At 28.3% G+C, this 25,851-nt stretch overlaps 1 long non-coding RNA gene across 1 annotated transcript; it reads left to right on the plus strand.

Moving 5' to 3' along the window:
• The first annotated feature begins 1,195 nt into the window (after positions 1-1,195).
• On the plus strand, positions 1,196-3,240 carry LOC127071686 (uncharacterized). The gene is made up of 3 exons (XR_007785189.1): positions 1,196-1,438; positions 1,506-1,736; positions 1,817-3,240. It is a non-coding gene; the product is annotated as an uncharacterized LOC127071686 (long non-coding RNA).
• Positions 3,241-25,851: the final 22,611 nt, after the last annotated feature.

Raw genomic sequence — 25,851 nt, forward strand, 5'->3', positions numbered from 1 at the left:
TGTTTCTATCATCTGTGACGTCACGGACCTGTGACAGGAGTTACGGCGTTGTTTTTCTATCATCTGTGACGTCACGGACCTGTGACAGAAGTTACGGCGTTGTTCCTATCATCTGTGACGTCACCGATCTATTTGAGACGTTACGGCGTTGTTTTTCTATCATCTGTGACGTCACGGACCTGTGACAGAAATTACGGCGTTGTTTCTATCATCTGTGACGTCACGGACCTGTGACAGAAGTTACGGCGTTGTTTATATCATCTGTGACGTCACAGATCTATTAGAGACGTTACGGCGTTGTTTTTCTATCATCTGTGACGTCACGGACCTGTTACAGAAGTTACGGCCTTGTTTCGATCATCTGTGACGTCACGGACCTGTGACAGGAGTTACGGCGTTGTTTTTCTATCATCTGTGACGTCACAGATCTCTGAGAGACGTTACAGCGTTGTTTCGATCATCTATGACGTCACGGTCCTGTGACAGAAGTTACGGCCTTGTTTCGATCATCTGTGACGTCACGGACCTGTGACAGACTTTACGGCGTTGTTTCCATCATATGTGACGTCGCGGACCTGTGACAGACGTTACGGCGTTGTTTCGATCATCTGTGACGTCACGGACCTGTGACAGACGTTACGGCGTTTTTACGGACGTTACGGCGTTGTTTCCAGCATCTGTGACGTCACGGACCTGTGACAGACGTTAAGGTGTTGTTATGGACGTCAGGGACTTCAGACGGACATTACGGCGTTGTTACGGTCGTCACGGACGTGTGACAGACGTTACGGCGTTATTTCGATCATCTGTGATGTCACGGAGCTGTGACAGACGTTACGGCGATGTTACGGACGTTACGGATGTTCGACAGACGTTTCGGATGTTCGAGTGAGGTTACGGCACTCTTACGGACGTAAGACAGACGTTATGGATGGTCGAGTGATGTTACGGCACTTTTACGGACGTTAGGTAGTTGCGACGATATTACGGACGTTATGGAAGTTCGAGTGAGGTTAGAGCACTCTTACGGACGTTACAGCGGTTTACTGAAACTATAGCACCTAGAAGAACGGGACCGGACTCATGGGTGAGCTCTCGTTGCGCCCTCTAGGCGGATTTTTTTTTGTCCAGATCGGACCAATCATGTACGAGTGAAGTCTACAAACGATCTATATATAGTTTGGAAATTCTTCAGTCAACGCCATCTATGAGTCAATGGAAAATCTTTCCAATCAACTACTTGTACGCTAATGGCGTAATGTATAATTGGAATTGAATTATTTCTGGATTTACAAAGAAAAACAGCAAGACTTGCCGCAGCCAAAAGTATATCAACCGCTTTTATAGCTTCGCAAAAGAAAGAATCATCATCCTGGACAATCAAGAACCAATGGATCAGATTTTTTTCACCAAAACATTTTTGTATGCATTGAAAAAGGTCAGTTTTTATTTCACGTTGCATGACACACATAGCTATAACTTTTATTAATTTCTTTTTATTGTAGAAGTCAAAGTTACTTCTATGAAAGAATTACGAAACTTCTTAATTTCTGTTATCGTATTTTGTTGGAGATAGTTCTTGATCGATAAAAAAAGAGGCTATACGCGAAGCGTGTGACGTACAGTATGAAGAAAAGAATTGTGAAGCTGTGACAGATGAATGTCCAAAAAATAATCTTTTATTGGACCAAATCTTTCTGTAATAATTGGAGCATTTAAACCCGCAAAAATTGTCGGTATGTTTCCATCGTATATATTTCCATTTTAAACTATGCATTAACTTTCAAAAACCAGAAATAGCTACGTTACTTATTAGGTATTCCCAGAGGTTTGAAAAAACTTGTTTCCTCAAAAATGAAGAGTCTACGGTACACAGAACTTATATATTATATTATATAGAAATCCTTGGAATGCGCCACTTCTGAGTCTATTAAAAGTCTTTACAATCAATTACTTACCATACATGGCAGTAGTGTAATATAAATTTGAATGGAATTATTTCAGGACTTAGAAAGGTATCATAATCGGATATATGTGTAATCGTCTTTAATATGAATGGGTTTTTGATATAATTGTACTTTGGACGGCTCATGCTTCCTTATCGAGTGCCTCTTTGTCAAGAGCTAACAAAGTTTCATTTCAATTTAATCTCGATATCGTTCTTTGTTTTATTTCAATAATCGATTCGTTTACCCTTTCTCTTTCTCTCTCTCTCTCTATATATATATATAGTATATAATACATAACAGAAATGAGTAACTAAGGGTTTATAAAAAAACATTATCATATACGTATTCATCTGCGTATCAATGCAAATACGACTTACATCTTGCATCGAAAAATGACAATAGTCGACTATAACTATTGAATTTCTTAATCAGTGGTATCACATCTTACGTTGATACATTTGTGAAGAGCTTTGTTATCTACGGCCAGTTGAAAGGCATTTTAATTATTAACCGAAGTATAGAAATCTTTTATCAAAAGTCTTAACGTTAACGACAAACGAATAAAAGATTGTATTAGAGTTTAATTCGATATCTTCCATTGTATCTTCCAATATAATAATGTAAAGTTTATTAACAAGAAGTAGAATCATATATCTAATTAAAAATAAACAACTAATAGATTTCGTTCCATTACACAAATGTATATACATACATTTATGCGTACACATTAAAAGTATTGCTAATAAAAAATCAATGGAATTATAGAAAACATTTCATTGTAAATTGATGCCGAAAATAACAAATACCCTTCAATAATGTGTAATTTTTTCTTTTTCTATTAAGTATTAATTTCTTTTTAATCAATTTAAACATTTTTAGTTCATAATGAATTGTATCAATAACAATATCAGATATGTAATTTTGGCTCCTTGCAGCACAAAGGTTGCTCGTTACAGTCTATACAATATAATAAATCTCAAGCAATACCCAAGAGAAAGACTGTGTGTGTGTATGTGCGTGTGGGTGTGTATATTATCTATCTAGTTATGTACATATGTACATATATACATATGTATCTATTTACAAACGTATGTTTATATAAGATCTTTCAAGTTTCCACCTCGGTGGTTGCCGAAAGACTGATCTCATACGATATTCGACAGAAAGTAAATAACATAAGGTGTACTTAGATATTTCAGCTTAGATAGAAACATATAAGCATTGTAATAAGATTTGCTTTGTATACGTCAGCTAGTAAATGGTATAAACATTCTCTTTTTCTTTCAGTGTAATAATATTATATATATATATATATATATATATATATATATATTTAAATTTTTATAATTTAATTAGTTAATTAATCAAAATCAAAAAATAAAAGAAAGCAACAGCAATAGAAAAATACGAGACCTCATCGAAAACTCCGTTCGTTAGGACAGACGTCCTTCCTCAAAAACAATGTACTTTCATCTTTCTCTCTCTCTCTCTCTCTTCCTCGCTCTGTTTTGCTATTTTTTTCTTAATTTTCTGTATGCACGTCTACGAGTACGTACGTAATACGTATATGCCTTTCAACAAATGTAATATCGTTTGGTATCGATATATTTTATATATAGAAAGATCGTCGACGATCGAACGTGATGCGTGTACCTGATCGTGACACCCTTATTTCAATATTGTAAATTTAATTTGTCAACGAGGTATAAATTCTATATACATTTAAATACACATACATTGATATGTGTATGAATAATGCATATTAATCATAATACGCCTTAAATGACACGTTTAAATGAAATCCCACATTAAAATTTACATTGTACTAGATACATATACTACATAAGAACAAGAAAGCAAAATTGAATATACCAAGATACTTTATTCTTCTTCTTCTTCTTCTTCTGCATATTATTGTTGTTGTTATTATTGTTATTATTATCCTTATTGTATTTAGAAATCTATCATAATTGAAGATATTGGGAAATAAAGATGAGATTTCTTTCTTATTCTTCTTAACTGTTTTTTTTTTCTTTTTCTTTTCTTTTATATGAATAATAAGAAATATAAGGTATCATAATCAGATACATATGTAATCTTCTTTAATTTGAATGGGTTTTTGATATAATTGTACTTTGGACTCCTAATACTTCATTATCGAATGCCTTTTTGTCAAGAGCTGACAAAGTTTCTCTTCAATTTAATCACGATATCGTTCTTTGTTTTATTCAAATTCTCGATTCGTTTACCCTTTCTTTCTCTCTCTCTATCTGTATATATATATACATATTATATATAATATATATATATATATATATATATATATATATATATATGTATATATCTGTATATATCACAATCTGTATCAGAAATAAACTCAGGGTTTATAAAAAAACATTATCATATACGTATTCATCTGCGTATCAATGCAAATACGACTTACATCTTGCATCGAAAAATGACAATAGTCGACTATAACTAGTGAATTTCTTAATCAGTGGTATCACATCTTACGTTGATACATTTGTGAAGAGCTTTGTTATCTACGGCCAGTTGAAAGGCATTTTAATTATTAACCGAAGTATAGAAATCTTTTATCAAAAGTCTTAACGTTAACGACAAACGTATAAAAGATTGTATTAGAGTTTAATTCGATATCTTCCATTGTATCTTCCAATATAATAATGTAAAGTTTATTAACGAGAAGTAGAATCATATATCTAATTAAAAATAAACAACTAATAGATTTCGTTCCATTACACAAATGTATATACATACATTTATGCGTACACATTAAAAGTATTGCTAATAAAAAATCAATGGAATTATAGAAAACATTTTATTGTAAATTGATGCCGAAAATAACAAATACCCTTCAATAATGTGTAATTTTTTCTTTTTCTATTAAGTATTAATTTCTTTTTAATCAATTTAAACATTTTTAGTTCATAATGAATTGTATCAATAACAATATCAGATATGTAATTTTGGCTCCTTGCAGCACAAAGGTTGCTCGTTACAGTCTATACAATATAATAAATCTCAAGCAATACCCAAGAGAAAGACTGTGTGTGTGTATGTGCGTGTGGGTGTGTATATTATCTATCTAGTTATGTACATATGTACATATATACATATGTATCTATTTACAAACGTATGTTTATATAAGATCTTTCAAGTTTCCACCTCGGTGGTTGCCGAAAGACTGATATCATACGATATTCGACAGAAAGTAAATAACATAAGGTGTACTTAGATATTTCAGCTTAGATAGAAACATATAAGCATTGTAATAAGATTTGCTTTGTATACGTCAGCTAGTAAATGGTATAAACATTCTCTTTTTCTTTCAGTGTAATAATATATATATATATATATATATATATATATATATATATATATATTTAAATTTTTATAATTTGATTAGTTAATTAATCAAAATCAAAAAATAAAAGAAAGCAACAGCAATAGAAAAATACGAGACCTCATCGAAAACTCCGTTCGTTAGGACAGACGTCCTTCCTCAAAAACAATGTACTTTCATCTTTCTCTCTCTCTCTCTCTCTTCCTCGCTCTGTTTTGCTATTTTTTTCTTAATTTTCTGTATGCACGTCTACGAGTACGTACGTAATACGTATATGCCTTTCAACAAATGTAATATCGTTTGGTATCGATATATTTTATATATAGAAAGATCGTCGACGATCGAACGTGATGCGTGTACCTGATCGTGACACCCTTATTTCAATATTGTAAATTTAATTTGTCAACGAGGTATAAATTCTATATACATTTAAATACACATACATTGATATGTGTATGAATAATGCATATTAATCATAATACGCCTTAAATGACACGTTTAAATGAAATCCCACATTAAAATTTACATTGTACTAGATACATATACTACATAAGAACAAGAAAGCAAAATTGAATATACCAAGATACTTTATTCTTCTTCTTCTTCTTCTTCTGCATATTATTGTTGTTGTTATTATTGTTATTATTATCCTTATTGTATTTAGAAATCTATCATAATTGAAGATATTGGGAAATAAAGATGAGATTTCTTTCTTATTCTTCTTAACTGTTTTTTTTTTCTTTTTCTTTTCTTTTATATGAATAATAAGAAATATAAGGTATCATAATCAGATACATATGTAATCTTCTTTAATTTGAATGGGTTTTTGATATAATTGTACTTTGGACTCCTAATACTTCCTTATCGAATGCCTTTTTGTCAAGAGCTGACAAAGTTTCTCTTCAATTTAATCACGATATCGTTCTTTGTTTTATTCAAATTCTCGATTCGTTTACCCTTTCTTTCTCTCTCTCTATCTGTATATATATATACATATTATATATAATATATATATATATATATATATATATATATGTATATATCTGTATATATCTCAATCTGTATCAGAAATAAACTCAGGGTTTATAAAAAAACATTATCATATACGTATTCATCTGCGTATCAATGCAAATACGACTTACATCTTGCATCGAAAAATGACAATAGTCGACTATAACTAGTGAATTTCTTAATCAGTGGTATCACATCTTACGTTGATACATTTGTGAAGAGCTTTGTTATCTACGGCCAGTTGAAAGGCATTTTAATTATTAACCGAAGTATAGAAATCTTTTATCAAAAGTCTTAACGTTAACGACAAACGAATAAAAGATTGTATTAGAGTTTAATTCGATATCTTCCATTGTATCTTCCAATATAATAATGTAAAGTTTATTAACGAGAAGTAGAATCATATATCTAATTAAAAATAAACAACTAATAGATTTCGTTCCATTACAAAAATGTATATACATACATTTATGCGTACACATTAAAAGTATTGCTAATAAAAAATCAATGGAATTATAGAAAACATTTCATTGTAAATTGATGCCGAAAATAACAAATACCCTTCAATAATGTGTAATTTTTTCTTTTTCTATTAAGTATTAATTTCTTTTTAATCAATTTAAACATTTTTAGTTCATAATGAATTGTATCAATAACAATATCAGATATGTAATTTTGGCTCCTTGCAGCACAAAGGTTGCTCGTTACAGTCTATACAATATAATAAATCTCAAGCAATACCCAAGAGAAAGACTGTGTGTGTGTATGTGCGTGTGGGTGTGTATATTATCTATCTAGTTATGTACATATGTACATATATACATATGTATCTATTTACAAACGTATGTTTATATAAGATCTTTCAAGTTTCCACCTCGGTGGTTGCCGAAAGACTGATCTCATACGATATTCGACAGAAAGTAAATAACATAAGGTGTACTTAGATATTTCAGCTTAGATAGAAACATATAAGCATTGTAATAAGATTTGCTTTGTATACGTCAGCTAGTAAATGGTATAAACATTCTCTTTTTCTTTCAGTGTAATAATATTATATATATATATATATATATATATATATATATATATTTAAATTTTTATAATTTGATTAGTTAATTAATCAAAATCAAAAAATAAAAGAAAGCAACAGCAATAGAAAAATACGAGACCTCATCGAAAACTCCGTTCGTTAGGACAGACGTCCTTCCTCAAAAACAATGTACTTTCATCTTTCTCTCTCTCTCTCTCTCTTCCTCGCTCTGTTTTGCTATTTTTTTCTTAATTTTCTGTATGCACGTCTACGAGTACGTACGTAATACGTATATGCCTTTCAACAAATGTAATATCGTTTGGTATCGATATATTTTATATATAGAAAGATCGTCGACGATCGAACGTGATGCGTGTACCTGATCGTGACACCCTTATTTCAATATTGTAAATTTAATTTGTCAACGAGGTATAAATTCTATATACATTTAAATACACATACATTGATATGTGTATGAATAATGCATATTAATCATAATACGCCTTAAATGACACGTTTAAATGAAATCCCACATTAAAATTTACATTGTACTAGATACATATACTACATAAGAACAAGAAAGCAAAATTGAATATACCAAGATACTTTATTCTTCTTCTTCTTCTTCTTCTGCATATTATTGTTGTTGTTATTATTGTTATTATTATCCTTATTGTATTTAGAAATCTATCATAATTGAAGATATTGGGAAATAAAGATGAGATTTCTTTCTTATTCTTCTTAACTGTTTTTTTTTTCTTTTTCTTTTCTTTTATATGAATAATAAGAAATATAAGGTATCATAATCAGATACATATGTAATCTTCTTTAATTTGAATGGGTTTTTGATATAATTGTACTTTGGACTCCTAATACTTCCTTATCGAATGCCTTTTTGTCAAGAGCTGACAAAGTTTCTCTTCAATTTAATCACGATATCGTTCTTTGTTTTATTCAAATTCTCGATTCGTTTACCCTTTCTTTCTCTCTCTCTATCTGTATATATATATACATATTATATATAATATATATATATATATATATATATATATATATATGTATATATCTGTATATATCTCAATCTGTATCAGAAATAAACTCAGGGTTTATAAAAAAACATTATCATATACGTATTCATCTGCGTATCAATGCAAATACGACTTACATCTTGCATCGAAAAATGACAATAGTCGACTATAACTAGTGAATTTCTTAATCAGTGGTATCACATCTTACGTTGATACATTTGTGAAGAGCTTTGTTATCTACGGCCAGTTGAAAGGCATTTTAATTATTAACCGAAGTATAGAAATCTTTTATCAAAAGTCTTAACGTTAACGACAAACGTATAAAAGATTGTATTAGAGTTTAATTCGATATCTTCCATTGTATCTTCCAATATAATAATGTAAAGTTTATTAACGAGAAGTAGAATCATATATCTAATTAAAAATAAACAACTAATAGATTTCGTTCCATTACACAAATGTATATACATACATTTATGCGTACACATTAAAAGTATTGCTAATAAAAAATCAATGGAATTATAGAAAACATTTCATTGTAAATTGATGCCGAAAATAACAAATACCCTTCAATAATGTGTAATTTTTTCTTTTTCTATTAAGTATTAATTTCTTTTTAATCAATTTAAACATTTTTAGTTCATAATGAATTGTATCAATAACAATATCAGATATGTAATTTTGGCTCCTTGCAGCACAAAGGTTGCTCGTTACAGTCTATACAATATAATAAATCTCAAGCAATACCCAAGAGAAAGACTGTGTGTGTGTATGTGCGTGTGGGTGTGTATATTATCTATCTAGTTATGTACATATGTACATATATACATATGTATCTATTTACAAACGTATGTTTATATAAGATCTTTCAAGTTTCCACCTCGGTGGTTGCCGAAAGACTGATCTCATACGATATTCGACAGAAAGTAAATAACATAAGGTGTACTTAGATATTTCAGCTTAGATAGAAACATATAAGCATTGTAATAAGATTTGCTTTGTATACGTCAGCTAGTAAATGGTATAAACATTCTCTTTTTCTTTCAGTGTAATAATATTATATATATATATATATATATATATATATATATATATTTAAATTTTTATAATTTGATTAGTTAATTAATCAAAATCAAAAAATAAAAGAAAGCAACAGCAATAGAAAAATACGAGACCTCATCGAAAACTCCGTTCGTTAGGACAGACGTCCTTCCTCAAAAACAATGTACTTTCATCTTTCTCTCTCTCTCTCTCTCTTCCTCGCTCTGTTTTGCTATTTTTTTCTTAATTTTCTGTATGCACGTCTACGAGTACGTACGTAATACGTATATGCCTTTCAACAAATGTAATATCGTTTGGTATCGATATATTTTATATATAGAAAGATCGTCGACGATCGAACGTGATGCGTGTACCTGATCGTGACACCCTTATTTCAATATTGTAAATTTAATTTGTCAACGAGGTATAAATTCTATATACATTTAAATACACATACATTGATATGTGTATGAATAATGCATATTAATCATAATACGCCTTAAATGACACGTTTAAATGAAATCCCACATTAAAATTTACATTGTACTAGATACATATACTACATAAGAACAAGAAAGCAAAATTGAATATACCAAGATACTTTATTCTTCTTCTTCTTCTTCTTCTGCATATTATTGTTGTTGTTATTATTGTTATTATTATCCTTATTGTATTTAGAAATCTATCATAATTGAAGATATTGGGAAATAAAGTTGAGATTTCTTTCTTATTCTTCTTAACTGTTTTTTTTTTCTTTTTCTTTTCTTTTATATGAATAATAAGAAATATAAGGTATCATAATCAGATACATATGTAATCTTCTTTAATTTGAATGGGTTTTTGATATAATTGTACTTTGGACTCCTAATACTTCCTTATCGAATGCCTTTTTGTCAAGAGCTGACAAAGTTTCTCTTCAATTTAATCACGATATCGTTCTTTGTTTTATTCAAATTCTCGATTCGTTTACCCTTTCTTTCTCTCTCTCTATCTGTATATATATATACATATTATATATAATATATATATATATATATATATATATATATATATATATATATGTATATATCTGTATATATCTCAATCTGTATCAGAAATAAACTCAGGGTTTATAAAAAAACATTATCATATACGTATTCATCTGCGTATCAATGCAAATACGACTTACATCTTGCATCGAAAAATGACAATAGTCGACTATAACTAGTGAATTTCTTAATCAGTGGTATCACATCTTACGTTGATACATTTGTGAAGAGCTTTGTTATCTACGGCCAGTTGAAAGGCATTTTAATTATTAACCGAAGTATAGAAATCTTTTATCAAAAGTCTTAACGTTAACGACAAACGAATAAAAGATTGTATTAGAGTTTAATTCGATATCTTCCATTGTATCTTCCAATATAATAATGTAAAGTTTATTAACGAGAAGTAGAATCATATATCTAATTAAAAATAAACAACTAATAGATTTCGTTCCATTACAAAAATGTATATACATACATTTATGCGTACACATTAAAAGTATTGCTAATAAAAAATCAATGGAATTATAGAAAACATTTCATTGTAAATTGATGCCGAAAATAACAAATACCCTTCAATAATGTGTAATTTTTTCTTTTTCTATTAAGTATTAATTTCTTTTTAATCAATTTAAACATTTTTAGTTCATAATGAATTGTATCAATAACAATATCAGATATGTAATTTTGGCTCCTTGCAGCACAAAGGTTGCTCGTTACAGTCTATACAATATAATAAATCTCAAGCAATACCCAAGAGAAAGACTGTGTGTGTGTATGTGCGTGTGGGTGTGTATATTATCTATCTAGTTATGTACATATGTACATATATACATATGTATCTATTTACAAACGTATGTTTATATAAGATCTTTCAAGTTTCCACCTCGGTGGTTGCCGAAAGACTGATCTCATACGATATTCGACAGAAAGTAAATAACATAAGGTGTACTTAGATATTTCAGCTTAGATAGAAACATATAAGCATTGTAATAAGATTTGCTTTGTATACGTCAGCTAGTAAATGGTATAAACATTCTCTTTTTCTTTCAGTGTAATAATATTATATATATATATATATATATATATATATATATATATATATTTAAATTTTTATAATTTGATTAGTTAATTAATCAAAATCAAAAAATAAAAGAAAGCAACAGCAATAGAAAAATACGAGACCTCATCGAAAACTCCGTTCGTTAGGACAGACGTCCTTCCTCAAAAACAATGTACTTTCATCTTTCTCTCTCTCTCTCTCTCTTCCTCGCTCTGTTTTGCTATTTTTTTCTTAATTTTCTGTATGCACGTCTACGAGTACGTACGTAATACGTATATGCCTTTCAACAAATGTAATATCGTTTGGTATCGATATATTTTATATATAGAAAGATCGTCGACGATCGAACGTGATGCGTGTACCTGATCGTGACACCCTTATTTCAATATTGTAAATTTAATTTGTCAACGAGGTATAAATTCTATATACATTTAAATACACATACATTGATATGTGTATGAATAATGCATATTAATCATAATACGCATTAAATGACACGTTTAAATAAAATCCCACATTAAAATTTACATTGTACTAGATACATATACCACATAAGAACAAGTAAGCAACATTGAATATACCAAAATACTTTATTCTTCTTCTTCTTCATATTATTGTTGTTGTCATTATTGTTATTATTATCCTTATTGTATTTAGAAATCAATCATAATTGAAGATATTGGGAAATAAAGATGAGATTTCTTTCTTATTCTTCTTAACTGTTTTTTTCTTCTTTTTCTTTTCTTTTATATGAGTAATAAGAAATATAAGGTATCATAATCAGATACATATGTAATCTTCTTTAATTTGAATGGGTTTTTGATATAATTGTACTTTGGACGCCTAATGCTTCCTTATCGAATGCCTTTTTGTCAAGAGCTAACAAAGTTTCTTTTCAATTTAATCTCGATATCGTTCTTTGTTTTATTCAAATTCTCGATTCGTTTACCCTTTCTTTCTCTCTCTCTCTCTCTCTCTCTCTCTCTGTATATATATATACATATTATATATATATATATATATATATATATATATATATATATATATATATATATATATATATATATCTGTATATATCTCAATCTGTATCAGAAATGAGTAACTCAGGGTTTATAAAAAAACATTATCATATACGTATTCATCTGCGTATCAATGCAAATACGACTTACATCTTGCATCGAAAAATGACAATAGTCGACTATAACTAGTGAATTTCTTAATCAGTGGTATTACATCTTAAGTTGATACATTTGTGAAGAGCTTTGTTATCTACGGCCAGTTGAAAGGCATTTTAACTATTAACCGAAGTATTGAAATCTTTTATAAAAAGTCTTAACGTTAACGACAAACGAATAAAAGATTGTATTAGAGTTTAATTCGATATCTTCCATTGTATCTTCCAATATAATAATGTAAAGTTTATTAACGAGAAGTAGAATCATATATCTAATTAAAAATAAACAACTAATAGATTTCGTTCCATTACAAAAATGTATATACATACATTTATGCGTACACATTAAAAGTATTGCTAATAAAAAATCAATGGAATTATAGAAAACATTTCATTGTAAATTGATGCCGAAAATAACAAATACCCTTCAATGATGTGTAATTTTTTCTTTTTCTATTAAGTATTAATTTCTTTTTAATCAATTTAAACATTTTTAGTTCATAATGAATTGTATCAATAACAATATCAGATATGTAATTTTGGCTCCTTGCAGCACAAAGGTTGCTCGTTACAGTCTATACAATATAATAAATCTCAAGCAATACCCAAGAGAAAGACTGTGTGTGTGTATGTGCGTGTGGGTGTGTATATTATCTATCTAGTTATGTACATATGTACATATATACATATGTATCTATTTACAAACGTATGTTTATATAAGATCTTTCAAGTTTCCACCTCGGTGGTTGCCGAAAGACTGATCTCATACGATATTCGACAGAAAGTAAATAACATAAGGTGTACTTAGATATTTCAGCTTAGATAGAAACATATAAGCATTGTAATAAGATTTGCTTTGTATACGTCAGCTAGTAAATGGTATAAACATTCTCTTTTTCTTTCAGTGTAATAATATTATATATATATATATATATATATTTAAATTTTTATAATTTGATTAGTTAATTAATCAAAATCAAAAAATAAAAGAAAGCAACAGCAATAGAAAAATACGAGACCTCATCGAAAACTCCGTTCGTTAGGACAGACGTCCTTCCTCAAAAACAATGTACTTTCATCTTTCTCTCTCTCTCTCTCTCTTCCTCGCTCTGTTTTGCTATTTTTTTCTTAATTTTCTGTATGCACGTCTACGAGTACGTACGTAATACGTATATGCCTTTCAACAAATGTAATATCGTTTGGTATCGATATATTTTATATATAGAAAGATCGTCGACGATCGAACGTGATGCGTGTACCTGATCGTGACACCCTTATTTCAATATTGTAAATTTAATTTGTCAACGAGGTATAAATTCTATATACATTTAAATACACATACATTGATATGTGTATGAATAATGCATATTAATCATAATACGCATTAAATGACACGTTTAAATAAAATCCCACATTAAAATTTACATTGTACTAGATACATATACCACATAAGAACAAGTAAGCAACATTGAATATACCAAAATACTTTATTCTTCTTCTTCTTCATATTATTGTTGTTGTCATTATTGTTATTATTATCCTTATTGTATTTAGAAATCAATCATAATTGAAGATATTGGGAAATAAAGATGAGATTTCTTTCTTATTCTTCTTAACTGTTTTTTTCTTCTTTTTCTTTTCTTTTATATGAGTAATAAGAAATATAAGGTATCATAATCAGATACATATGTAATCTTCTTTAATTTGAATGGGTTTTTGATATAATTGTACTTTGGACGCCTAATGCTTCCTTATCGAATGCCTTTTTGTCAAGAGCTAACAAAGTTTCTTTTCAATTTAATCTTGATATCGTTCTTTGTTTTATTCAAATTCTCGATTCGTTTACCCTTTCTTTCTCTCTCTCTCTCTCTCTCTCTCTCTCTCTGTATATATATATACATATTATATATATATATATTATATATATATATATATATATATATATATATATATATATATCTGTATATATCTCAATCTGTATCAGAAATGAGTAACTCAGGGTTTATAAAAAAACATTATCATATACGTATTCATCTGCGTATCAATGCAAATACGACTTACATCTTGCATCGAAAAATGACAATAGTCGACTATAACTAGTGAATTTCTTAATCAGTGGTATCACATCTTACGTTGATACATTTGTGAAGAGCTTTGTTATCTACGGCCAGTTGAAAGGCATTTTAATTATTAACCGAAGTATTGAAATCTTTTATCAAAAGTCTTAACGTTAACGACAAACGAATAAAAGATTGTATTAGAGTTTAATACGATATCTTCCATTGTATCGTCCAATATAATAATGTAAAGTTTATTAACGAGAAGTAGAATCATATATCTAATTAAAAATAAACAACTAATAGATTTCGTTCCATTACAAAAATGTATATACATACATTTATGCGTACACATTAAAAGTATTGCTAATAAAAAATCAATGGAATTATAGAAAACATTTCATTGTAAATTGATGCCGAAAATAACAAATACCCTTCAATAATGTGTAATTTTTTCTTTTTCTATTAAGTATTAATTTCTTTTTAATCAATTTAAACATTTTTAGTTCATAATGAATTGTATCAATAACAATATCAGATATGTAATTTTGGCTCCTTGCAGCACAAAGGTTGCTCGTTACAGTCTATACAATATAATAAATCTCAAGCAATACCCAAGAGAAAGACTGTGTGTGTATGTGCGGGTGGGTGTGTATATTATCTATATAGTTATGTACATATGTACATATATACATATGTATCTATTTACAAACGTATGTTTATATAAGATCTTTCAAGTTTCCACCTCGGTGGTTGCCGAAAGACTGATCTCATACGATATTCGACAGAAAGTAAATAACATAAGGTGTACTTAGATATTTCAGCTTAGATAGAAACATATAAGCATTGTAATAAGATTTGCTTTGTATACGTCAGCTAGTAAATGGTATAAACATTCTCTTTTTCTTTCAGTGTAATAATATTATATATATATATATATATATATATATATATATTTAAATTTTTATAATTTAATTAGTTAATTAATCAAAATCAAAAAATAAAAGAAAGCAACAGCAATAGAAAAATACGAGACCTCATCGAAAACTCCGTTCGTTAGGACAGACGTCCTTCCTCAAAAACAATGTACTTTCATCTTTCTCTCTCTCTCTCTCTCTTCCTCGCTCTGTTTTGCTATTTTTTTCTTAATTTTCTGTATGCACGTCTACGAGTATGTACGTAATACGTATATGCCTTTCAACACATGTAATATCGTTTGGTATCGATATATTTTATATATAGAAAGATCGTCGACGATCGAACGTGATGCGTGTACCTGATCGTGACACCCTTATTTCAATATTGTAAATTTAATTTGTCAACGAGGTATAAATTCTATATACATTTAAATACACATACATTGATATGTGTATGAATAATGCATATTAATCATAATACGCATTAAATGACACGTTTAAATAAAATCCCACATTAAAATTTACATTGTACTAGATACATATACCACATAAGAACAAGTAAGCAAAATTGAATATACCAAAATACTTTATTCTTCTTCTTCTTCTTCATATTATTGTTGTTGTCATTATTGTTATTATTATCCTTATTGTATTTAGAAATCAATCATAATTGAAGATATTGGGAAATAAAGATGAGATTTCTTTCTTATTCGTCTTAACTGTTTTTTTTTTCTTTTTCTTTTCTTTTATATGAGTAATAAGAAATATAAGGTATCATAATCAGATACATATGTAATCTTCTTTAATTTGAATGGGTTTTTGATATAATTGTACTTTGGACGCCTAATGCTTCCTTATCGAATGCCTTTTTGTCAAGAGCTAACAAAGTTTCTTTTCAATTTAATCTCGATATCGTTCTTTGTTTTATTCAAATTCTCGATTCGTTTACCCTTTCTTTCTCTCTCTCTCTCTCTCTCTCTCTGTATATATATATACATATTATATATATATATATATATATATATATGTATATATCTCAATCTGTATCAGAAATGAGTAACTCAGGGTTTATAAAAAAACATTATCATATACGTATTCATCTGCGTATCAATGCAAATACGACTTACATCTTGCATCGAAAAATGACAATAGTCGACTATAACTAGTGAATTTCTTAATCAGTGGTATTACATCTTAAGTTGATACATTTGTGAAGAGCTTTGTTATCTACGGCCAGTTGAAAGGCATATTAACTATTAACCGAAGTATTGAAATCTTTTATAAAAAGTCTTAACGTTAACGACAAACGAATAAAAGATTGTATTAGAGTTTAATTCGATATCTTCCATTGTATCTTCCAATATAATAATGTAAAGTTTATTAACGAGAAGTAGAATCATATATCTAATTAAAAATAAACAACTAATAGATTTCGTTCCATTACAAAAATGTATATACATACATTTATGCGTACACATTAAAAGTATTGCTAATAAAAAATCAATGGAATTATAGAAAACATTTCATTGTAAATTGATGCCGAAAATAACAAATACCCTTCAATGATGTGTAATTTTTTCTTTTTCTATTAAGTATTAATTTCTTTTTAATCAATTTAAACATTTTTAGTTCATAATGAATTGTATCAATAACAATATCAGATATGTAATTTTGGCTCCTTGCAGCACAAAGGTTGCTCGTTACAGTCTATACAATATAATAAATCTCAAGCAATACCCAAGAGAAAGACTGTGTGTGTGTATGTGCGTGTGGGTGTGTATATTATCTATCTAGTTATGTACATATGTACATATATACATATGTATCTATTTACAAACGTATGTTTATATAAGCTCTTTCAAGTTTCCACCTCGGTGGTTGCCGAAAGACTGATCTCATACGATATTCGACAGAAAGTAAATAACATAAGGTGTACTTAGATATTTCAGCTTAGATAGAAACATATAAGCATTGTAATAAGATTTGCTTTGTATACGTCAGCTAGTAAATGGTATAAACATTCTCTTTTTCTTTCAGTGTAATAATATTATATATATATATATATATATATATATATATTTAAATTTTTATAATTTAATTAGTTAATTAATCAAAATCAAAAAATAAAAGAAAGCAACAGCAATAGAAAAATACGAGACCTCATCGAAAACTCCGTTCGTTAGGACAGACGTCCTTCCTCAAAAACAATGTACTTTCATCTTTCTCTCTCTCTCTCTCTCTTCCTCGCTCTGTTTTGCTATTTTTTTCTTAATTTTCTGTATGCACGTCTACGAGTATGTACGTAATACGTATATGCCTTTCAACAAATGTAATATCGTTTGGTATCGATATATTTTATATATAGAAAGATCGTCGACGATCGAACGTGATGCGTGTACCTGATCGTGACACCCTTATTTCAATATTGTAAATTTAATTTGTCAACGAGGTATAAATTCTATATACATTTAAATACACATACATTGATATGTGTATGAATAATGCATATTAATCATAATACGCATTAAATGACACGTTTAAATAAAATCCCACATTAAAATTTACATTGTACTAGATACATATACCACATAAGAACAAGTAAGCAAAATTGAATATACCAAAATACTTTATTCTTCTTCTTCTTCTTCATATTATTGTTGTTGTCATTATTGTTATTATTATCCTTATTGTATTTAGAAATCAATCATAATTGAAGATATTGGGAAATAAAGATGAGATTTCTTTCTTATTCTTCTTAACTGTTTTTTTTTTCTTTTTCTTTTCTTTTATATGAGTAATAAGAAATATAAGGTATCATAATCAGATACATATGTAATCTTCTTTAATTTGAATGGGTTTTTGATATAATTGTACTTTGGACGCCTAATGCTTCCTTATCGAATGCCTTTTTGTCAAGAGCTAACAAAGTTTCTTTTCAATTTAATCTCGATATCGTTCTTTGTTTTATTCAAATTCTCGATTCGTTTACCCTTTCTTTCTCTCTCTCTCTCTCTCTCTCTCTCTGTATATATATATACATATTATATATATATATATATATATATATATATATATATATATATATGTATATATCTCAATCTGTATCAGAAATGAGTAACTCAGGGTTTATAAAAAAACATTATCATATACGTATTCATCTGCGTATCAATGCAAATACGACTTACATCTTGCATCGAAAAATGACAATAGTCGACTATAACTAGTGAATTTCTTAATCAGTGGTATTACATCTTAAGTTGATACATTTGTGAAGAGCTTTGTTATCTACGGCCAGTTGAAAGGCATTTTAACTATTAACCGAAGTATTGAAATCTTTTATAAAAAGTCTTAACGTTAACGACAAACGAATAAAAGATTGTATTAGAGTTTAATTCGATATCTTCCATTGTATCTTCCAATATAATAATGTAAAGTTTATTAACGAGAAGTAGAATCATATATCTAATTAAAAATAAACAACTAATAGATTTCGTTCCATTACAAAAATGTATATACATACATTTATGCGTACACATTAAAAGTATTGCTAATAAAAAATCAATGGAATTATAGAAAACATTTCATTGTAAATTGATGCCGAAAATAACAAATACCCTTCAATGATGTGTAATTTTTTCTTTTTCTATTAAGTATTAATTTCTTTTTAATCAATTTAAACATTTTTAGTTCATAATGAATTGTATCAATAACAATATCAGATATGTAATTTTGGCTCCTTGCAGCACAAAGGTTGCTCGTTACAGTCTATACAATATAATAAATCTCAAGCAATACCCAAGAGAAAGACTGTGTGTGTGTATGTGCGTGTGGGTGTGTATATTATCTATCTAGTTATGTACATATGTACATATATACATATGTATCTATTTACAAACGTATGTTTATATAAACTCTTTCAAGTTTCCACCTCGGTGGTTGCCGAAAGACTGATCTCATACGATATTCGACAGAAAGTAAATAACATAAGGTGTACTTAGATATTTCAGCTTAGATAGAAACATATAAGCATTGTAATAAGATTTGCTTTGTATACGTCAGCTAGTAAATGGTATAAACATTCTCTTTTTCTTTCAGTGTAATAATATTATATATATATATATATATATATATATATATATATATATTTAAATTTTTATAATTTAATTAGTTAATTAATCAAAATCAAAAAATAAAAGAAAGCAACTGCAATAGAAAAATACGAGACCTCATCGAAAACTCCGTTCGTTAGGACAGACGTCCTTCCTCAAAAACAATGTACTTTCATCTTTCTCTCTCTCTCTCTCTCTTCCTCGCTCTGTTTTGCTATTTTTTTCTTAATTTTCTGTATGCACGTCTACGAGTATGTACGTAATACGTATATGCCTTTCAACAAATGTAATATCGTTTGGTATCGATATATTTTATATATAGAAAGATCGTCGACGATCGAACGTGATGTGTGTACCTGATCGTGACACCCTTATTTCAATATTGTAAATTTAATTTGTCAACGAGGTATAAATTCTATATTCATTTAAATACACATACATTGATATGTGTTTGAATAATGCATATTAATCATAATGCGCATAAAATGACACGTTTAAATGAAATCCCACATTAAAATTTACATTGTACTAGATACATATACTACATAAGAACAAGAAAGCAAAACTGAATATACCAAGATACTTTATTCTTCTTCTTCTTCTTCTTCTTCATATTTTTGTTGTTGTTATTATTGTTATTATTATCCTTATTGTATTTAGAAATCTATCATAATTGAAGATATTGGGAAATAAAGATGAGATTTCTTTCTTATTCTTCTTAACTGTTTTTTTTTTCTTTTTCTTTTCTTTTATATGAATAATAAGAAATATAAGGTAGCATAATCAGATACATATGTAATCTTCTTTAATTTGAATGGGTTTTTGATATAATTGTACTTTGGACGCCTAATGCTTCCTTATCGAATGCCTTTTTGTCAAGAGCTAACAAAGTTTCTTTTCAATTTAATCTCGATATCGTTCTTTGTTTTATTCAAATTCTCGATTCGTTTACCCTTTCTTTCTCTCTCTCTCTCTCTCTCTCTCTGTATATATATATACTTATTATATATATATATATATATATATATATATATATATATATATATATATATATATATATTTGTATATATCTCAATCTGTATCAGAAATGAGTAACTCAGGGTTTATAAAAAAACATTATCATATACGTATTCATCTGCGTATCAATGCAAATACGACTTACATCTTGCATCGAAAAATGACAATAGTCGACTATAACTAGTGAATTTCTTAATCAGTGGTATTACATCTTATGTTGATACATTTGTGAAGAGCTTTGTTATCTACGGCCAGTTGAAAGGCATTTTAACTATTAACCGAAGTATTGAAATCTTTTATAAAAAGTCTTAACGTTAACGACAAACGAATAAAAGATTGTATTAGAGTTTAATTCGATATCTTCCATTGTATCTTCCAATATAATAATGTAAAGTTTATTAACGAGAAGTAGAATCATATATCTAATTAAAAATAAACAGCTAATAGATTTCGTTCCATTACAAAAATGTATATACATACATTTATGCGTACACATTAAAAGTATTGCTAATAAAAAATCAATGGAATTATAGAAAACATTTCATTGTAAATTGATGCCGAAAATAAAAAATACCCTTCAATAATGTTTAATTTTTTCTTTTTCTATTAAGTATTAATTTCTTTTTAATCAATTTAAACATTTTTAGTTCATAATGAATTGTATCAATAACAATATCAGATATGTAATTTTGGCTCCTTGCAGCACAAAGGTTGCTCGTTACTGTCTATACAATATAATAAAATCTCAAGCAATACCCAAGAGAACGACTACTATATACTTTGTGTATGAGTGTGTGGGTGTGTATATTGTGTCTAGTTATGTACATATGTACATATATACATATCTATCTATTTACAGACGTATGTTTATACGCGATCTTTCAAGTTTCCACCTCGGTGGTTGTCGAAAGACTGATCTCATACGATATTCGACAGAAAGTAAATAACATAAGGTGTACTTAGATATTTCAGCTTAGATAGAAACATATAAGCATTGTAATAAGATTTGCTTTGTATACGTCAGCTAGTAAATGGTATAAACATTCTCTTTTTCTTTCAGTTTAATAATATTATATATATATATATATATATTTAAATTTTTATAATTTAATTAGTTAATTAATCAAAATCAAAAAATAAAAGAAAGCAACAGCAATATAAAAATACGAGACCTCATCGAAAACTCCGTTCGTTAGGACAGACGTCCTTCCTCAAAAACAATGTACTTTCATCTCTCTCTCTCTCTCTCTCTCTCCCTCGCTCTGTTTTGCTATTTTTTTCTTAATTTTCTGTATGCACGTCTACGAGTACGTACGTAATACGTATATGCCTTTCAACAAATGTAATATCGTTTGGTATCGATATATTTTATATATAGAAAGATCGTCGACGATCGAACGTGATGTGTGTACCTGATCGTGACACCCTTATTTCAATATTGTAAATTTAATTTGTCAACGAGGTATAAATTCTATATTCATTTAAATACACATACATTGATACGTGTATGAATAATGCATATTAATCATAATGCGCATAAAATGACACGTTTAAATGAAATCCCACATTAAAATTTACATTGTACTAGATACATATACTACATAAGAACAAGAAAGCAAAACTGAATATACCAAGATACTTTATTCTTCTTCTTCTTCTTCTTCTTCATATTTTTGTTGTTGTTATTATTGTTATTATTATCCTTATTGTATTTAGAAATCTATCATAATTGAAGATATTGGGAAATAAAGATGAGATTTCTTTCTTATTCTTCTTAACTGTTTTTTTTTTCTTTTTCTTTTCTTTTATATGAATAATAAGAAATATAAGGTAGCATAATCAGATACATATGTAATCTTCTTTAATTTGAATGGGTTTTTGATATAATTGTACTTTGGACGGCTAATGCTTCCTTATCGAATGCCTTTTTGTCAAGAGCTAACAAAATTTCTTTTCAATTTAATCTCGATATCGTTCTTTGTTCTATTCAAATTCTCGATTCCTTTACCCTTTTTCTTTCTCTCTCTCTCACACTCTCAATGTCTGTATATACATTTACATATATATATATATATATATATATATATATATATATATATATTATTTTATATGTATATATCTGAATCTGTATCAGAAATGAGTAACTCAGGGTTTATAAAAAAACATCATCATATACGTATTTATCCCCGTATCAATGCAAAATACGACTTACATCTTGCATTGAAAAATGACAATAGTCGACTATAATTAGTGAAGTTCTTAATCAGTGGTATTATATCTTACGTTGATACATTTGTGAAGAGCTTTGTTATCTACGGCCAGTTGAAAGGCATTTTAACTATTAACCGAAGTATTGAAATCTTTTATCAAAAGTCGTAACGTTAACGACAAATGAATAAAAGATTGTATTAGAGTTTATTTCCAATTTTCCAGCTCGGTAGTTGCCGAAAGACTGATCTCATACGATTTTCGACAGAAAGTAAATAATGTAAAGTGTATTTAGATATTTCAGCTTATATAGAAACAAATAAACATTGTAATAAGATTTGCTTTGTATACGTCAGCTAGTAAATGGTATAAACATTATCTTTTTCTTTCAGTGTAATAATATTATATATATATATCTATATATATATATATATATTTAAATTTTTATAATTTAATTAGTTAATTAATCAAAATCAAAAAATAAAAGAAAGCAACAGCAATAGAAAAATACGAGACCTCATCGAAAACTCCGTTCGTTAGGACAGACGTCCTTCATCAAAAACAATGTACTTTCATCTTTCTCTCTCTCTCTCTCTCTTCCTCGCTCTGTTTTGCTATTTTTTTCTTAATTTTCTGTATGCACGTCTACGAGTACGTACGTAATACGTATATGCCTTTCAACAAATGTAATATCGTTTGGTATCGATATATTTTATATATAGAAAGATCGTCGACGATCGAACGTGATGCGTGTACCTGATCGTGACACCCTTATTTCAATATTGTAAATTTAATTTGTCAACGAGGTATAAATTCTATATACATTTAAATACACATACATTGATATGTGTATGAATAATGCATATTAATCATAATACGCATTAAATGACACGTTTAAATAAAATCCCACATTAAAATTTACATTGTACTAGATACATATACCACATAAGAACAAGTAAGCAAAATTGAATATACCAAAATACTTTATTCTTCTTCTTCTTCTTCATATTATTGTTGTTGTCATTATTGTTATTATTATCCTTATTGTATTTAGAAATCAATCATAATTGAAGATATTGGGAAATAAAGATGAGATTTCTTTCTTATTCTTCTTAACTGTTTTTTTTTTCTTTTTCTTTTCTTTTATATGAGTAATAAGAAATATAAGGTATCATAATCAGATACATATGTAATCTTCTTTAATTTGAATGGGTTTTTGATATAATTGTACTTTGGACGCCTAATGCTTCCTTATCGAATGCCTTTTTGTCAAGAGCTAACAAAGTTTCTTTTCAATTTAATCTCGATATCGTTCTTTGTTTTATTCAAATTCTCGATTCGTTTACCCTTTCTTTCTCTCTCTCTCTCTCTCTCTCTCTCTGTATATATATATACATATTATATATATATATATATCTGTATATATCTCAATCTGTATCAGAAATGAGTAACTCAGGGTTTATAAAAAAACATTATCATATACGTATTCATCTGCGTATCAATGCAAATACGACTTACATCTTGCATCGAAAAATGACAATAGTCGACTATAACTAGTGAATTTCTTAATCAGTGGTATTACATCTTAAGTTGATACATTTGTGAAGAGCTTTGTTATCTACGGCCAGTTGAAAGGCATTTTAACTATTAACCGAAGTATTGAAATCTTTTATAAAAAGTCTTAACGTTAACGACAAACGAATAAAAGATTGTATTAGAGTTTAATTCGATATCTTCCATTGTATCTTCCAATATAATAATGTAAAGTTTATTAACGAGAAGTAGAATCATATATCTAATTAAAAATAAACAACTAATAGATTTCGTTCCATTACGAAAATGTATATACATACATTTATGCGTACACATTAAAAGTATTGCTAATAAAAAATCAATGGAATTATAGAAAACATTTCATTGTAAATTGATGCCGAAAATAACAAATACTCTTCAATAATGTGTAATTTTTTCTTTTTCTATTAAGTATTAATTTCTTTTTAATCAATTTAAACATTTTTAGTTCATAATGAATTGTATCAATAACAATATCAGGTATGTAATTTTGGCTCCTTGCAGCACAAAGGTTGCTCGTTACAGTCTATACAATATAATATATCTCAAGAAATACCCAAGAGAAAGACTGTGTGTGTGTATGTGCGTGTGGGTGTGTATATTATCTATCTAGTTATGTACATATGTACATATATACATATGTATCTATTTACAAACGTATGTTTATATAAGATCTTTCAAGTTTCCACCTCAGTGGTTGCCGAAAGACTGATCTCATACGATATTCGACAGAAAGTAAATAACATAAGGTGTACTTAGATATTTCAGCTTAGATAGAAACATATAAGCATTGTAATAAGATTTGCTTTGTATACGTCAGCTAGTAAATGGTATAAACATTCTCTTTTTCTTTCAGTGTAATAATATTATATATATATATATATATATATATATTTAAATTTTTATAATTTAATTAGTTAATTAATCAAAATCAAAAAATAAAAGAAAGCAACAGCAATAGAAAAATACGAGACCTCATCGAAAACTCCGTTCGTTAGGACAGAGGTCCTTTCTCAAAAACAATGTACTTTCATCTTTCTCTCTCTCTCTCTCTCTTCCTCGCTCTGTTTTGCTATTTTTTTCTTAATTTTCTGTATGCACGTCTACGAGTATGTACGTAATACGTATATGCCTTTCAACAAATGTAATATCGTTTGGTATCGATATATTTTATATATAGAAAGATCGTCGACGATCGAACGTGATGCGTGTACCTGATCGTGACACCCTTATTTCAATATTGTAAATTTAATTTGTCAACGAGGTATAAATTCTATATACATTTA

This window comes from Vespula vulgaris, chromosome 22 (genome assembly GCF_905475345.1).
Source record: "Vespula vulgaris chromosome 22, iyVesVulg1.1, whole genome shotgun sequence".
NCBI lineage: Eukaryota > Metazoa > Arthropoda > Insecta > Hymenoptera > Vespidae > Vespula > Vespula vulgaris.